We start from the raw sequence: 13628 nt of genomic DNA, 5'->3' as shown, positions 1-13628 counted from the left end.
CTTAATTTACCATGGTCAACATTTCAGCACTTTAGACCAATGGAAAAGTAAAGAGATAAAAGCAGATTAAAAATGACAGATATTCAAAATATATTTATCTCTTTATGGAACTGTGATGTTACTTTTGTAATTCTACTGGAATTTTTTAGTATTAGTTCTAGAAATTCCAGTTTCAAAACAAGATCAGAAATCTTCAGTGACTACGACTCAGACAAATCTTGACAGTATTAAGCATCCATCCCTGTCCTTCCCAAACCTTCCTCTCATTTATATTGCATAACAGAATAGATTGTTTTAAAATTTATATCTACCTCTGAGAGTATGTCATATGTTTCCTGAAATTTTCCCATAATATTATTATACCTCTAAGTGGGAGTGGTTACTAAAAACAATATTTATGAGAGCCATCGAATTCAGGGCTTTATAGGAAAAATGCCAAGCAGGCAGCAGTGGCATTAATCACTAACCTGATTATTCTTGTGAAGAGAATTGAAAGAAAAATTTTACTGGACAAAAAAACCTGAAGTACTATAAGCAAACGATTGTTTGGAACTCCAAATGTATTCCCATCATGATTTTTACTTCTTCACAAAGGTCAAAGATACATTGATGTTTTTTAAGTGATCAATTTTAAGCATATGCGAGGTAATTTAGGTCATAAGAGGGAAAATTCTGTATATGTTCTTTTCAATACTTAATGAAAGAAAATGTAGCTCTCGGATGTGAATGTAAACAATGCAGATGTAATCTTGTTTAGAAATTTCTTCTAGCAAACAAGTTACAGGGCCCAAATGTGCTAGGGACACAGAGTGGTATTTGAGAATTGCTTACTTTTTATTTTAAATCAGCATAGAAGTACAGGAAAAACTTGATAGAAAATCACTCTGTAAATATTTTAATACATAGAATGTTCAATTGGTAAACATGACAAATTATATTGAATATACTTTGATGATTATAAAGCCTTCAGTAAACAATTACAAATAAAAACTCATTCAAATGTCTGAACTTTATGAAAAACTTGAGTTATAATAAATATATTAAAATATGCACAATTTTATCAGAATAAAAATTACAAATAAGAAATATTGAGCATCAAGATATGTAATTAAGTTAAAGTTTGAAATAAAATTAAGAATAAAATTAAATCTCCATGTATCTTGCTTGTAGTTTAAAAATAACCAAAATCAACAGATACACACAATGTAAAATTCAAAATAAATTCAGCTGAGTTTAATGGTGTATTCAATTTTCTAAAATGGTTTTTGTGGATTGGGATTTAACAGAACATACCTTTGTGTCCATTTTTCTATAATGACTACTTTAAACAAACTAATTCTAGAAATCTTGATTTATTCCCCCTTCTTAGTCTCATTAACTACCCTAAATAAGAAATGTTCCCATTTTGTTTCTCTAAAATAAGTCTTTTTAAAGCCTTAAAATGCATAAATATCTTCACAAGCAGTTGTTTATACTTCCCAGTCCAGATACTCATAACTTCACTGTTAGTGACAAAAATGGTAATGTTTAAGTACTATGTATTTTCAAGAATCACTTTGTGGGGAAAAACACAATTTCTCTTAAAATGGCAGATAATAATTAAAAGTGTGGCATATGTCAGTCAATAATAATCATTGTACTTTAGAAAATGAAACAAGGGGAAGAAAAACTTATTAAAACACATTAAAATATATAAATTATTTAGAAGTAATTGAGCAAACCATGCAGGTGGCACTAGAATTCAATCAAATAATATCATCTTTTAAGTATTGTTAAGCGTTTGAATAGCTAAAATTGAGTGGATGTTGAGGCGGTCCTCATAGAAGTGTGTAAGGTTTAAGCATCTTCTAAGGTAATTTATTTTTTCAGCAAATTTTGTATTGAGGGAGTATGGAAATATCTGTAATCTTTTTGACTGCTCACTTATTGATGGTAAGTCAACTTCAAAGATTTTCTTCTCTGTCACAGATTTCTTTGGGGATGGCTGAAGGTCATTAAAATAGTCACATTTTAAATCCCTAGTAAGCTTTCTAATTACCTCTGTTCTCTCATTTGTTGCACGTTTAAAACATATTGTAGTGTGGGGGAGGGTGGGCAGGGGAGAGCAGTGGGGAAAATGTGGGACAACTGTAATAGAACAATAGTAATAATAATAATAAAAGTTAAAGAGAAAAACATATTGTAGGCCCTTTACTTTTATAGTGCTGTCTTAAAAAATGGTTGTACATTTAAAATGCCATAATACGGGGGCAGATTTATTATGTTTCAGTTAAGCTAGGGATTTTATTTTAAAATTTCTGGACCTATCACCTAATTTCTAAATTGCTTCATGTACAATTCTAGCAAATGTCACATCATGGGATGATATTGTATTTTTAAGTTAAAATAAAGCAGGTGGCACTTTGAATGTAAATGAGAGACACTTCCAGTGCGGACCTCTACTATAATTTACAGTAACACAATTGAGCTATTTGAATTGGTCTTTTGAGTTAATGTTAAAGCTATCTTATGATATGGTTCCAAATAATGTGACAGGCTACCATTTGTCTCAATAAGTTGTTGGCAGTTATGACTGACAAGCAGATTAGAATAAAGCCAGAAACAGAAATGTCTGATAAACACAGACTATTTTGCTAATGAATATAATTGTGTAGTTTTTAGTTTCCAGTAACCCAAGGACTAGAAGAACAGACACAGGAACATGGTGAGTAAGAAGTTCATCATAAGAGCTGTCATTTTGTTATTGCATCTGGAGGCACAAGCCAATTTTTTCAATGACAATACCTCTATGTAATATGAAATGTTGTATAATAAAAATAATAAATTGCTCTATTGTCTTTCTATCACTAGGTCACAGTAAGAAATAAAACAAGAGGAGCCAAAGTAAAAAAAATAGAAACCATATTGTTCCAAAGGTCAGTATAATCTCCTTCATTCTCTTTTAAAATTGCTCATATTAAAATAAAGTTTATTTGTATTATAGTCATAAACTTTCTTTAAAGAAGGATTAAGGCTATGTGGAGCTGCTTGTTTGAGCATATGAAATTCCTTACTTAATATACATATATTTTATTTCTGGGTTAAACTCATATTTTGCCATCATTACTTATGGTGTTTTCTTCTTCTGAAATGGCTTTGAAAGGGCCAGGAAACTCAAAAATCAACTGGCATTTTCATTAGCTCCTCAAAAATATGCTGTAGAGCTTTTGATCATTTACAGAAATAATTTTGGAGCCTGAATATTGTGCACCTAAAATTTCATACATAGACTATATCAAGCAGTATGAATGAATACATGTCATGCACACATCATTTGTGGCCTGGAAAAGATTAAAAACATAGTTTCAATGATTATTTGGTAGTAGAAATGAGCATAATAAATAATAAATATAATGCCTTTGTACACTTACAATAGTTAAAAAATAATTCAAGTAGTTTAATATCTACCCCCCATTAGATTTAATGTTTTATGAGTGCAGAACAGTATGCCCTTCACTGCAGTATCTCCATTGCACAACATTGTATGACAGTATCTGTTAATATACCCTCAATAAATATTCATTTAATTAATGAATGAAAAAATAGTTACCGTTGATTGAAGCCTCATTATGAGTAAGCTGACTACTCAAGTTTCACATCTTGGCTCTCAGATCATGCAGCCTCCTTTTTTTGTGGACAAAAATTACTATGATATGTTTGTTAATTTACAATATGCAGAAATCCTTTAGAGTCAGATAATTGTTAAGAATCCACAAAGAGTAATCACATAGGCTTTAATAATGGTAAAGGATAAGTATGATACAGCATGCAAAACAAAGTATAAGAAAACAAAGTTCCAAAACTTCCAGGCATGCCTTTCTGGCTTCTTTGCACAGAATGTACTTCCTTTTGGGATTATGAACTACCAAGATATACACAAGTTACTTTGGTCTCAGGGAAACCAAGGTATAAATCCACTGAGGAATTTTTATACCCCGCAGATAGTATAAACCAAAAACAATGTAAACAGCCTAGTACAGGGTACCTTCAGGGGACTTTCAGAGTTTAACATATCATTAAAAACATCCACTTGCTACATCTTGTTTTTATTTTAGCCACCTGTCAGTACCAGACCTCCAGGCATCCCTGGAGATAAAGAATCCATCAAGAAAGACCAGCTTCCTGGCAACAGATATGTACCACATACTGAAGGGTAGCTTCCAATGCTTGCAAGGTGTCATCTCCAAGCTGAGACATCACAGACAGCCTTCCAAAGTACGTTTCATTACTCTAGCAGTGTGACAGTGCCTGGGATTGTGTGGTATTTAATAAGACCATGGTGCATGGTCATAGGTGAACACTGCATTTCATTTTCTGTAAAATGTGTTTGCTCTCTTGGTTCAGCATGGTTCTATGTGGTATTCCATTTCAATAAATCAAATACTCTGTAAGTTCTCAAGCAGTGTGCCAATTTTAACATCTTTGACATTATCTTCAGATAAATTTGACTTGAGTTTTTGCTTTTTTCCAAAGTCTGTAGTCACATACTTAGAATACTTCTTGGTTTTGTCTTTACTGGCCATTAATCTTACTTATAATATATGAATCTTATTCTTTTAACTCCAAAACCTCCTCCTATTAATATAATCTTATTATAATTTCCTCATAGAGAGACATTTCAGATTCATTTAGTGAGAAAATTGGCATGTGCCAATGTATAGACAAACTTTCTCAACAGAAATCATTGAATTATATTATTTGATTTCTTATTGAGAAGTAAAATACGTTTTTCTTTTATTTATTTTTTTTAAACATTGTATGTGTCCAGACTATGCCTCTAACTTACATTATATGACTCTCTACTCATTCAGCACTAGTAACACTGGAAACAGCAACCATGTTATTATAACAGTACATGGGCTTTGCACTTGCTCTCGTATATACCTAGAACATTTGTTCCCCACATATTTGCCTAGTTTGGTCTCTCATTTCATTCAAGCCTCTGCTGGAATGCGCCTTTTTAGAGAGAACCTCCCTGACAATCCTGTCTGAAACAGCACATTGCAATCATTCCTCAGCCCCTTTCTCTCCTCTACTCCCTGCCCCATTTGATATTACATTTTCGGGAGGGTTTCATGACCAACAATTCATTTGTTAATTTGATAAAAGGGCTCCCAGGACACAGATGTAGTTATTCTCAAGGCTATAGTTTATTACCTAAGAGTTCACAGAATGTGATCAATAAGGGGAATGATGGATCGGATAGAGCCTGGAGGAGATGAGGTGTAGGCTTCTGAAGGCCTCTCACTTAAGGGTCCTACAAAACATACTTATCCTCTTGTAACAATCTGCAACAACACATATGAGGCATTTCTGCCCAGGAGAGTCAGCATGGGTCTCAAAGTGCAGGCTTTATATGCAAGTTTGCTCATGTAGGCATATATCACCTTATATATGTGGCAGCCAGTCATGATTCCTAACACTCCAGATCCAGAAGGAAAACAGGTGTCTGCCACATATTGTTTTCACAGACTAGAAAGACAAGCAACTATGGTTCACTGCCACAGGCATTGCAAACATCCTGACTGATTAGTGACACAGGGAATTCTCCAAAGGCTAAGTTCCCAGGACCAGTCGAGAGTCACCCACACAAGCGAGCCCTTCTCAAGACAGGAAAGGAGCACAGTACCAAGTCTGCTGTGTTAATTCTTTCCTGCCCACCTTACTATCGACTGTCCTATTGCATGCTTATCAGTTTATTGGTTTAAATGTCTACTTCTCCTACTAGACTGAACTCTGTGAGGATAGGAACTTTATCTCCTTATATGGTGTGTGTGTGTGTGTGTGTGTGTGTGTGTGTGTGTGTGTGTGTTTTAAGTGTAGAGACTGGTATAGAAGAGTCATTTCAAAACATTTGTGAAACACAAAAGCTAATAAACACTCCTTGACCTCTGCCTTGTAGGGTTCAAGTATGTAATGGTGAAAGGTAGAAAAGGTTAAAAGGGTCAAGAAAGAAGGCTATGTTGGGAATGATATTTTATAGTCATTGAAAACAAGATACGAGTGCTTTGCCTCAGTTTGTCCCCCAACCTCCCCAAAGAGAAAAGTAAATCCCAGACAGTAACTTAAACAAAGCAGGTCACATTTACAAAATGTCAGGAAATGGAAGATGATCGTAAGAAGAAAGGGGAATGGCTATTCACTGTATTTTCCTAAAAAGACCTTCAGTGTTAAGCACCTTTTCAAGCAAAACAGTGAGAGAGCAAAGGCTGCGAGTCTCCAGGAGCCCACGAGTGCTCCCTCAGCTCTTTTCATTCATGACACCTCCTGTTTCCCTCCCTGTAGCCACAAACACAAAGTTTAAACTGGTATCAAGTTTAAACTATTTTCCTTAAAAAAAAATAGTTCCGAGTCTAAGAACACACAAAGAGAGTAAATATAGATTTCTCAAATTAACAAAATAAAATGTCCTGGCATCCTGTCCAAAGCTGTCTATTTTATAAAGACATGGGAATTAAATTGGTGGTGTGCATTTTCCAGGGACAGGCTGTCTCCAAAACTTTAATCTGCAGGAAAGCGCGGGCTGAGGGATGCAAAGATGTAAGGCGTGTTTCATACTGCCAAGCTCAGTGAGCCCTGCGTGCTGTAGCAGCCGGCCTGGTCAGTTTGGAAATAAATGTAGTCGAGAAAATAACTAGAATTCTTAGACAAAATCACTGCATGTTTTTACATGCTCCTGCAACAGAAGACGCTGTTCTAGGAGAGAACCTGTATACAGGTGACATGAAAAACTCAAATATGCTGGACTGTGATCATTAAAAGTACTATTGGGCTTCTCCTGAGAAGAAAGATTTGCTTCCTGGCCTCATTCTAATGAGGATAATTAAATTCTGCATACCTAAAACACCACTTTGATTCTGGCGTGGAGAAATCATTTCATTTCTACTATTGTTCTAGGATCTGAGATTAGCTGTCGTTCTGCCCATAGATAATTGCATTTCAGGGGTGGGCAAAGACTTATGCTTCATATGTTGTGCAGTAAAATGCTTTCATATGAGAATTTTTATAAATGTGCACTATTAATATGGATTTTTATTTTATTTTCTGGAATGATATAATTGAAAATAGTATGTATTTACTACATATTGAGGAAACAAAACCAACTAAAAGCAACATGGTAAATATATTTACCATGTCATCTATAGTTCATATAATTAAAATAAGCCACATAAAAGAAAACACATAGAATATAACAAATTTCCTTAAACAGTAAATATATAGTAAGTATATTTTGTTACATTATTTCTTTAACAGTGATGTTGAATCTTTGATGCTCACCCCTCTAATATCATTGGTATAACATCTGATTTTCAATTGCCTGTGTCCCAGTTTTCTTTCTTAATTCAAACCAGAATTCATTTCAAGAGAGAAACAAGTTTCTGCTTTCAGCAGTTCTCTCATTTCTACTTAAACCAGAATCACTAAATCATTCTCAGCAGAGTTAAAGCAAAAGAGCAGAGAGAAGTTATTTCTTTGTGTTTGCATAAAGTATTGAATAGTTCCTCTTATCAGTGCCTTCCCTGCCATTCAGCCTTTTATCACTATATGCCAGTATCTAGTTGCAATGTTTCTCTGCCTAAAATCCTTCGTATTATTGGGAATGCAGCTTCTGCCTGGGAACATGCTAGTGTTGCTCAGTTAATCAGCCAGCCGCATCTCATTGCAATGATTGTGAGGTGAATGATGAAGCTTTGGTGGGGATAGAGGTACCTGAGAAGGCCAGCCATCCATACAACAAAACAAGTTCTATCTTTCGAACTTTTACTGTACCACCCCAGAGGTGCAGTGTGCTAGCAGTCCAGTGACCAGTCTGCCTCTTGCTGGAAGGAAATATCCATGTTTAGATTGCCAAAAATGGTGTAACGTTTGATTGCTTATATAAGTGTAATTAAATGGAAGCTTTGTGATTGTACTCGCTCTTCTCCCCAAGAGTATTACCCCCGTGCTATTGCAAGTCTGATAAAAAGTCACCATGGCATGAAATTGCACTACAGTCTTAATTCCACAAATGTATGTGTTGTCTAGTTTCCATTCCACTTTGCTTTCAATTTCAGTTTCATCTAAATCATGGGTTAAAGGGAACATTCAAAAGCAGTTCTATTATATTTTAAAGTTTCCAGCAAGGTTAATGAAGTTCAACACTTCAGCTGAATCTGAAAATGAATGAAAAAGTAGGATGGTTGTAGATTCATTTGGAAATCATGCATAGGGCCAGCAAAGTCATTAAAATATCCACATCCTATAAACAAATGCAGAGTAATTATGTGAAATTTCTTTCTTTTTTTTAATTTCAGTATATTTTTGTTTAGTTCCTACTGTCCAGGGGCAAAACACTTTTGAATGTAGAATAAGATGTATGTACTTCAAACATTTATTCGGAATAATAAATAATTTTCCTCTGCTCCTTTCTTCAAATCAATTTCTAATGGAGTCTCTGGGGATATCTACTTGTCTTATGTTTGTGCTAAAAATATATTTCCATTGCACGTAACTGATTTTTAAAAGAATTAGGAAATTCATGTACATTTAGTCTTCCACAATAGGAGTTAGAAGTACATAAGAGTGGATTATACTCTTTTTACCAACTATTTATGGACAACTTTATAAACATTAAAACTAAAGAGAGCATTTATTAAAATAGCCCATAACATTCAAAGTCATTATGTTAGATTTACACAGTGCTAATCTCAGAAGCAAAGAAATCCAGAAGGGATTAACTACTTTACATATGTTAGTTACCATCTGAGTGAGGTCCTTAAATATCACACTTTTGTCAGTAAGATGCAAGTAAATGTTCTCTTTTTATCATGAATTCTGTTCTTGCTCATCTGGGTGCCAACAGCATACTATAATTTTCAGAGTTGGTCTCTGACAACTATTATAAATGAAACAGTATTTGCAATCACAATATGGAAATTTTTTTCACAAGTTCTAACCAAGATGGTGCCTACATCAACATACACCCTATTTCATTCTCACTGGTGTGGCAGGGTAAGATAAGGAAGGAACCCAAAAGGCCAACCATATCATTATTTCATGCTTTTTAGAAATTATATAGAGGTTTTTTTTAGTGGTTTTGGGTGCCCAGTAAGTTTTCAACTATCTAATTTATCAGATAAATTAGCTGGTCAGTTTTGTTCATGGGACCTGGTAGAAATTTTTTTGTGTGTGTGTGTATGTATGTATGTATGTATACACATACACACACATTTTGCTAAATATGATATCATTTTATTTGCCTAAAAACAATTCTAATACAGTCTGAAATATGTACAAGTCAGATGCCATGATGTTAGGTATCGGCTTCTAAACAACACGGGATGGGAGACGTGGAATGCCTGTACATGGGACAGAGCTACCTGGGAACTGATGTTTGTTGGGCACGAGTCTGCCCAGTTTTACATATATTTGTAATGCTCCTTAATAAACATTTAAAATAAAATCTTCTACTTTAGGGGTGTGCAAACTAGTGGTCTGTCAGCTGCAAACCCCTAAGATACGATCCGCTCAGTAAACATTTGACCAATGCTTAAAAACTGAGGAAAAGACCACAATAATGAGATTCCAGATTTTCTTGAAAAGTCAGATGTGGCAACACCGAGATAGTATTCTCTCATAATAAACACTTAGCGCAGCATAGTAGCTGCTTTCTTTAAGAAAAGACATGAGTTTGCTGCAGTCCTGGAGCACCTTAATGTATTATGTCTCACTGACTTCACCTATTTATTTGCCTTCCTGGTTCTTGCAAACTTTTAAAATGTTTAAATTAGGGAGAGGTTTTCACTTGTTTATTAAAAGATGCTGTTACTGACAGATGACATCTAACGTGGACGGGGTAAAATTTAGGGGGTGGGGGGCTTGAGCAAAAAGGAAAAAGGGCTCATGGACATGAATGACTGTGGTAATCTAAATGGTAATGAAAAAATATAATGAAGATTATATATATTTTTTAAAAAATGTTGTTACTTAAAACCATTCAATATGGGCTCAATATTTCCACTTCTGATTTTTCAGGAAAATCTGAAAACTCAGTTAATATGAAATTTCCCAGTTTACAAATGCTTTCTAGATCAAGTATCAGTCACAAATTGACCAATAAATCAAAATGTTTTCCAATGTTCTTACAGGTGTACTCAAAGCAATTTGACTGTCTATGAAATACAATGGAGAATATCAAGAAGATATTTTAGGTCCTGAAATAAAAAGAAAAAAAAAACATCCTTCTTATCATCCAAGATTTACACTGTGGGCTGTGAGCTTTTATATCAGTTATTTACTCCTTCAGGATTTGTGATAATTGAAGTGTTTATTCCTAAACTCAAAGGTTAATCTTGCTATGCTCCAGTCAAAATCCAATCATCTACTCTGGCTGCATTTGATGTAATCACACACATATACACGCAACATGGCACACTTTGCTGCATATTAAAATATATCTTCCATTTCAAGAAGTTGTAAATTAAGCATATAAAAGTGAAAGGAGCAGAAAGAAATACAACAATGTTGCTGTGAACAGAAGTAAAAGAAGAAAAATGAATTATTGGTGTCATTATATATCATTCATGTTTAAAAGAACTTTTTGTAACATGAATATTCAATTTACAAAGCCTTGTTATAAATCAGCCACCATCAGTGAGAGATTTATCTTGTTTGTCAGTGTGTTACAATAACTTACTGCTTTGTGGGGACGAAGCCATTGAGTAAATTGCTAAAATCATTAAAAACTTATACATTCTTGTCTAGGAAAAGATCAACTGACTGAAAACTGCTAAACCACCTAATAGTAAATTCTACCACACCGAAATATTTTAATGAACCTTTATTAGAATAGGTATTTCAGATACAGTTAGAGAAAATGATGTTACATCAGGTTAACTACTATAGTTGGCAGCAAAAGCTTTTTGGGAGTTCAACATAAAAAGAATGTTTTCTAAAATTTAGTGCTGGAGACTTCTGTCCCATGTAGGCCAAGGGACTTTTACTGCTGAGAGGAGGAATGTCGTACATAGGGAATTTCAGCACCAGCGCTGAGCCCCATGCTTGCAACAATTTCACATTTGGATTACGCCTACTAACACTTTAAGTTCTGTCCTCTGCCTTTTGGGTTCAGGAAAACCCATTAGTATCCTGATGCAGAAGAGTGAAAAAGCTGCAGGGTAGGTTTCTCAGTATTCATTCAAAGAAATGAATGAAATGTCAACTGTGAAAACTTTTTCCTCCAAGTTTACATAGAACAAATAGGATTTATAGGGAGATATGCAACTCCTTTCAGTTCTTTCAATTGTCACGCATATCCTTTGAATGTATTTTTTAAACAAGTCATTCATTCACTTCATAACAGTCTCTCTTTCTAGACTATTTTTTTAAGATTTTATTTATTTATTTTTAGAGACGGAAGGGAGGGAGAAAGAGAGAGAGAGAGAAACATCAATCTGCGGTTGCTGGGGGCCATGGCCTGCAACCCAGGCATGTGCCCTGACTGGGAATCAAACTTGCGAGACTTTGGTTCGCAGCCCGTGCTCAATCCACTGAGCTATGCCAGCCAGGGCTTCTTTCTAAACTATTAAAGAAACTATTAAAAATTGACTTAGAATGTAGGATAAATGATTGTGTTATGCTTACTTAGAATTAAATTACTAATATTCAGTCAATAAATAAAAGTATGTGGTCCATTATAACCATATAATTTTATATCCATCCTTATAACAAACTTCTTATCCTCTATAGACCTCAGAAAACTGAGAGTCCTGATAATTTTTTAAATTAAAATTTATTTTTAAAAATGCAAATGTATTTACTGGTGGGGATGCTGGACAGGATAGGAGAGAAAAAATGCCTAGAAATACAACTTGTCTACAGACAAGTTACAAAAGAAACATTTCTTCTTATACTTCTTGACTTGGCCATTCCTAACATTGTTTTCTGTTTCTCAAATATTTCTGTTGAGGCATTTGATGAGTTGAGGTCAGCACTTTTAAAACAGAATGAAGGTTATTTCATATTCTCCTTTGAGCTTACTCATGGACTGCAAACTGCTTAGGGCAAGGTCAGTGGCTACCTCATGCATGTATCTTCTTCTCCTATTCTGGGTCCCTGTCAGACACTAATTAAATGTGAGCTGAGTTGATGGCTAGAAGAATAAATGAATGAATGAATTATAATAATAATGACTGAATTGTCAGGTGTTCTTAAGACTGGTGATTGAGCTTGGTGTTTCTGAAGATTATGATGTCTACCAAGACATAGATATATCATTGTTATCTAAGTATTGCCCTGTCTGTAATTTACTATGATATTTTATGTTTTATATCAAGGATATGTCTGTAATAAACTTGAACTTCTACACACTCTAACTTCTGAGATAAATAGAAAGGACTAGCATTTGAGTTAGCAAAGAATGTCCAATAGTGTGTCTGAAGTGGTCATCTTCTATCCTGGGTATCTTCACTGCCTACAGGATGAGCTCTTAGAATGAAAAACACATATAGCCCTACAAACAAATGACAAAGCAGTGATTCAGAGAGGAAGCTGACAACAGGAGAAAACAACAGAGAGAAGGAAGTTTCCAACTCTGGTGCTCGAAGTATTCTTGAGTCTCGTTTATATACTGTTAGCTGAAAACCTTCCTTTCCATCCTGTAAGACTAATTAGAGCAGCTGGGGAAACTATTTTAAAGAATATAAAATGCTGCTGTTGATGAGCACATTTTACTTAATTTCAGGATGGATTTTAAGGCAGTAATGATACACAGATCATTTAACCCTGTAATTCTCTTGCTCCTGCTTTTTGTTTTGGTTTGGTTACCTTTTTTTACTCCCAATTATGATTGAACTGTGTTTGTCCCTGAAAGATATGCTCAAGTCCTAACCCCAGTACCTCAGAATGTGACCCAATTTAGAAATAGGGTCTTTTGAGAATTAATCAAGTGAAAACAAGACCATTAATTTGGGTTTAAAGCAATATGACCAGGATTTTTATAAAAAATAGTGATTTAGACACAAGCATACATAGAGGAAAGATTATGTGACAAGCCACATGGAGAGGATGACCATGTGCCTGGGGTGATGCATCTATAAGCCAAGGAATGCTAAGGATTGCCTGTGAACTTCAGAAGGCAGAAGAGTTAAGGAAGGATTCTCAGGGCCCTGCTAACACCTTGATTACAGATTTCTAGCTTCCATTTTGTGAAACAATACATTTCTGTTATGTTAAGCCATCCAGTTTTTAATATCTTGTTACAAAGCCCTAGATGCATTTATTCTAGTCTCAATGTTACTTCTCCTTGTAAAACTTCCCTGGCAATAATTGTCCCAAATAACAGGCCTATGTTGTCCTCTGGAGCACCATACTTGTATATGGTGTGTAGTAGACACTCAATAAATATGAAATAAATGAATGAAATATTTATTTTAAAAATAGATAATTGGTTAATTCTTGGAGAAACTGGGAATACTTGTGGAAGATATTTGTATGTTAAGGCTTATCCCTATTAAACATTTCCAAGAAGTTATGAAATGTGTAACACTTGAAGTTAAATGTAGTTTCATTAAATCAAACTATAATTTTAATAGTTACTTTTTATCCTCTGT

This window comes from Phyllostomus hastatus, unplaced genomic scaffold, assembly GCF_019186645.2.
Source record: "Phyllostomus hastatus isolate PE091 unplaced genomic scaffold, TTU_PhHast_1.1 phas_contig_40, whole genome shotgun sequence".
Lineage (NCBI taxonomy): Eukaryota > Metazoa > Chordata > Mammalia > Chiroptera > Phyllostomidae > Phyllostomus > Phyllostomus hastatus.
This window is presented reverse-complemented; position numbering follows the sequence as displayed.